This window comes from Dermacentor variabilis, chromosome 4, assembly GCF_050947875.1.
Source record: "Dermacentor variabilis isolate Ectoservices chromosome 4, ASM5094787v1, whole genome shotgun sequence".
Taxonomy (NCBI): domain Eukaryota; kingdom Metazoa; phylum Arthropoda; class Arachnida; order Ixodida; family Ixodidae; genus Dermacentor; species Dermacentor variabilis.
This window is the reverse complement of record NC_134571.1, coordinates 98,778,802-98,784,601: the sequence shown is the minus strand read 5'-3', so window position 1 is coordinate 98,784,601 and position 5,800 is coordinate 98,778,802.

Below are 5,800 nucleotides of genomic sequence, written 5' to 3'. Positions count from 1 at the left end.
CATAAAGAAAGCAACAAAATCCCAATAAAGAAAGGCGTCAGGCAGGGAGATACGATCTCTCCTATGCTATTCACAGCGTGTTTACAGGTGGTATTCAGAGACCTGGATTGGGAAGAATTGGGGATAAGAGTTAATGGAGAATACCTTAGTTCGCTGATGATATTGCCTTGCTTAGCAACTCAGGGGACCAATTGCAATGCATGCTCACTGACCTGGAGAGGCAAAGCAGAAGAGTGGGTCTAAAAATTAATCTGCAGAAAACTAAAGTAATGTTTAACAGTATCGGAAGAGAACAGCAATTTACCATAGGTAGCGAGGCACTGGAAGTGGTAAGGGAATACATCTACTTAGGGCAGGTAGTGACGGCGGATCCGGATCATGAGACGGAAATAATCAGAAGAATAAGAATGGGCTGGGGTGCGTTTGGCAGGCATTCTCAGATCATGAACAGCAGGTTGCCATTATCCTTCAAGAAAAAAGTGTATAATAGCTGTGTCTTACCAGTACTCACCTACGGGGCAGAAACCTGGAGGCTTACGAAAAGGGTTCTACTCAAATTGGGGACGACGCAACGAGCTATGGAAAGAAGAATGATGGGTGTAACGCTAAGGGATAAGAAAAGAGCAGATTGGGTGAGGGAACAAACGCGAGTTAATGACATCTTAGTTGAAATCAAGAAAAAGAAATGGGGGCATGGACAGGACAAGTAATGAGGAGGGAAGATAACCGATGGTCATTAAGGATTACGGACTGGATTCCAAGGGAAGGGAAGCGTAGCAGGGGGCGGCAGAAAGTTAGGTGGGCGGATGAGATTAAGAAGTTTGCAGGGACGACATGGCCACAATTAGTACATGACCGGGGTTGTTGGAGAAGTATGGGAGACGCCTTTGCCCTGCAGTGGGCGTAACCAGGCTGATAATAATAATAATAATAATAATAATAATAATAATAATAATAATAATAATAATAATAATAATAATAATAATAATAATAATAATAATAATAATAATAATAATAATCATGATGATGATGATGATGATGATGATGATGATGATGATGATGATGATGATGATGATGATGATGATGATGATGATGTGTCTGGATGGTTGTACGCTACCTACTGGTCTACCTACGCTACCTATGGAGCACCTTCCTTCCTCGCCTCTGATGGTTAAAAAAAGCTAAAGCCTTGATCCCCAACACGAGGACTCTCATAGTTCCTTCTCATAGTCTCTTATATGTTATTTCTGGATGCTAAACACGTTAATTAAAGCCAACTAACCTCCATTAGGACCTGCAAGCATGTGATAATAAAAAGCAGTAGCCTTAAATATATATATAACCGAAAAGCCGTTTTTAAGGGCTCTTTATTTCTTGATTTTCTACACTTCCTACAAGCCAAACCTCCGTTTACTAACAATCCCTTTAGCTACCTTCCCTTAGGCTGATGAATGGTATTATAGTGCGCTGGATGATATGCACAAACAAACTTTTTATTTGAAGCAATTCTCAGATCCAGGTTGTCACATGTGGAAAAATGGGTGCCTGACTCGTTGTTATCAAAGAAGCATCCTTTTATATATGCTAGTAATGGTCATGCAAGAATATAAAGCGCCGAGCTCGTGTTTTCTGCATAGCCACCAAACAGTACTCGCCATCTTACCGTAAGTTCGCCTCATATACACAGTCGCGGCATCAGCCAATTTCCGCGGCGTCTAATTGATGTACCAATCCATGAAATGGTTTTGAAGACATTGAATATCATTTCATACGGAGTTTCACTACATCTAACAAGAAAACATGTCTTTTATATTACCCAAGATGTATGTGCACACGTAAAGTAAATTGACGCACCTCCGAATAATGAGGAAGCGACTTTTTAAATGTATTCACTTGAGGATGGTAATACATATTACTGCGCTCCGCAGGTAAAATTTGCTGGCAAGAAAGATCAAATATTGCGTCTAGCGGCCGCAGAACGCGTACTGATAACTTTAGCGAAAATGCTAGACGTTTCGTTAACTTTATCGTCGACACGACAACTGCCCGCGACGCGCCCCACCCGCACGATATCGGCAAAAACTTCCCTTCTCCAGTATTTGCGCTTCCTCTACAACCGTGTCGTGATGGAGGGTGCGCCCAAGAGTCTAACAGCGAGCGTTGTAGGCTGGCCTGTGCCATGTTTCACTGCTACCGAGCATCCATTGACGTCGACGGCTGTGCCTGCTCTTAAATGCTCGAGTCTTCGTCCACCACCATCTTGAGCCAGGCAGTAGGCAGTCGGAATAAACCGGCGCCTCGTGTCACGGACTTCCCGTTCCGTGACCAGCTGTAGAAAGCCGCAGCGCTGTTTCATCGGTTTCTCCCCGTTATGGTCTTGATAATCCAAGTGACGTTCGACAGCTGCAGCACAAGGGAGCCTACATAGAACATAAATCGAAGCATTTACGTTTACCTCTTTTAGGTTAGCAGCGAATGCTTTCATAATACATTGTTTGCTTCAGATGCCGTAGTTATCGCCTGTAATGATGCGGTGCATATTGGGGAGTCAGTTTGCTTTGCTACACTGTTGCCGAAGGTGAATCTCCAACACTGCAATAAACAACTATAGGAGAAGTGTGCTCTAGGCACCGGTGTCAAGGATTTCATCATGTGAGTTTTGTGGGGGCCCCGACGCAGCGTAGGAGCGCCAATCGAGCGCCTTGAGAGTCAAATGTCGAATAAAAGTACACATGCACGCACACACCCATAGTATTTCGTAAGAGCATGCCAGAAAACGGAAAGGAAAAAAAAACCGCGAAATACCGGAACAAAAACTCGCGAGACAGGAAGAGGAGCGGTGCTGTGCCACACGCGCGGTGCTGCAGGGGTTGTCTGTGGGTGGCCGAAGTGCCAGTTTACGCAGCTCGCGCGTGGCGGCGGCAGCCTTATACTGCCGGGACGAGAAGCGCTTTCTGAAAGTACTTTTGAAGTTCCTCAATTAATTACCGCCTTCCACCCCTCTTGCCTCGCCCTGTTCTTGCTCGATTATACTTTTGTGACTTCCTTTAACGCCCTCTGGTTTTCAACCAGCAGGCCCCAGTGATTTCGTTGTAAAGTTCAAAAAAAAAAAAGATTAAATGACCCTCTCATTTTCCGCTTCTAAGAGCTCTGCGACGCCCGTGTTCTTTCCTAAATCCGGTACTTCGCTTCCCTATCTCTGTCGGCCGCACACAACGGCAGGCGCGTTGCGCCAACTTTCGTACACCGTAGTGCACCAACGCCAGAGAGACGCAGGCGTGGTTAGAAGCAGAGACAGCGAAAAAAGACCGTATCTCAAGGCTGTTTCCGCGAGCAAAGGTAGATTTTCATGACGCTAGAATGGTTGAAGAGCGGAGTGTTAGCACCACATCGCGATCCCCGGGCATTATCCGTCTTCTCGTCGTTATTTATTTACACATTTTTTCTTTTAGAGCCGCTTCCGCGGCCACGTTAACGAGCTCCCTCACGGTTTTCCCACTGCGTTCCAACTTTCTGCCACCTGCCGTGAGGACGCGCCGACGCGAGAAACGCCCACGATGTGGAAAGAAGGAGCGAACTCGGAGGATATTCCTCCTTCTTAAATTAAGCCTTATTTGTGTTTCCGCTCCTTTTCATTTGTCTGCTACTTATATCTTACTCTCATTTCTGATGCTCCCTTCAAATCACGTTTTCGTCCTGAATTGCCTTAAATCTGTCCACGTTGTCTCTCGCATCGTCCAGGAAGCCCTCGTCGTCGTTATTGGCTACAGCTCTAGCGTGATTGGCGCGTCAGACACGAGAGACGCCACACTAACATAATTTATGATAGAAGTGTAGATTTCTGCCTAGTGGTATCTTTATTGACATATTTACCCCAAAAGCACCATAGCTCAAATACTTGCCCATTTAATTACAACTACTATATATGGTTGGATCAGTTGGCTGTCCTGTAACGAAACGATGGCGCTGACTGGCGCTATCCACACGGAAACAGCTTGAGAATGATGCCGTGATTATTTGCGCACTTCTTCAGTATAAGCCAAGTGTCTGTAGGGCAAGTTCTTGTAGCTTTTTTTTTATACTGTCGCTACCATTGCTTAAGCTGTCTCTTTATATCGCTCTTATCCATCACAGTGAGGTTGCTCGTTACGTATTGTGGAATAGTTCTATTGACCTCGTCATTTCTTTTCGCTTATGAAATCATTTAATTACTTGAAACAATTTTTTACATTGGAGGAATTCAAGATGCATAGTAAGACGCCATTATTCGAATGCATAAAGTTCTTGTACACGAGACAGCGAAAACGAAAGTATAAATGTCATTTGAAGTTCTCATACGCCAGTGCAATGAAGACGCTGCAAAGTAGTTTTTTTCCGTCAGTAGCTCTTGTTCCCACTGTTCGCAACATTTTCTGCGCCTTTGGGGAAAAATTTTCAGCAGCAGGGGCCGCCTATAACCTATAAAAGACATTTAATCTCGCAAACCGTTTTCAGCTAATCCGTTACTTTTGCTTGTATATAACTTCGAACTTCCGGACGGATTTCCGGAATGACTTTCTATTCTTCTTGCCACATTATATTTTAGCTTTCTAATTTTATGTGTGGTTTTTTATGTTTAGGCGCTCAGGTTACCACAAGAGAGAATACCAATCCCCGCCGCACTGACCTTGGCAGGAGTTGGGTTTCAGAGCTAATTTTCCCGTTCCACATATTGAAATTTGAATCTCAACGTGTTCCGTCAATTAGCGGCTTCTTAGTGATGGGGCAATCCACCTTTTTACCTCGAAGTACCCTCTAGCTCCCGTACGCGAGCCCCTAATTATCGTGATGTTCGTTTAATCCTTTGTAGCGCAAGAAAAGCCGTCATTTCTCGCGTGAAGAAGTTTTGGAGTACTAGGTCGCTCATTAGCCGTTATAGCGGGGAGACGTGGAAACGGTTCTCCGCACGAGGATGCGAAGCAGAAAATGAAATTGTAATTTGAATTTAGGAAAAAAAATACGTTTTGGAACTTGGTACTTCCTAATATGTTTGCACAATTCATGGGCTTCTCTTTCCCTGGTTTGCCGCATCTGTTTGTTGCATCTTAATGGATTCTCCAAAGCATTTTTTTATGTCTATTTACGCAAGGAGACGATTGGCACAACTAGGTTTCTTTAGACGGTAGCCACAATTTTAATATCGCTACTGTTAAGTTTCAGGTATAAGCGGAAAATTTTTGCAAATAATTTTTACTTGACTAAATATAACGCTGCTTTTTGTATTCGCGACATATATATTACAACATAAATCACAAAATGTAGTAAACGCTAATATATTTCGCGATATTATGTGAAATGCCGTTCTGTTTCGAGAGACGGAAAATGTTTTGAAAGATTTTCCGCTTATGGCTTTAACATGCGACATGGTAGCGTGGAGAAGTGAAAACGAGTACTAGAGTTCGAACATGCTAGTAGGAGAACGAAAAAGTGCAGTAGAAACTGAATGACTTGCACTTGCAAATTATTACCCGTGGTGTTTCTTTCCCTGCTCATGTTTGCTTGCGTTCCTTTTTTGTGGGGGGAGGGGGGGGGAGGGGAGATGAAATGTGACATACCAACCAGTCCATGCCTCTACAAAGTTTAGCTTCATTTTTGTTCCTCATGAGCTGTTTCACACTCATTGCGGTCGGAAAGCTCCATTTTCAGGCAAATGAATACACAAACAGAGCGAAAGACTCATCTTGCATCCCTTCCCGAGCCCCGTATGTAGAACCTTCAAGGTCGCCACCCATACACGTCTAAACAACAGTTCACATAAGTA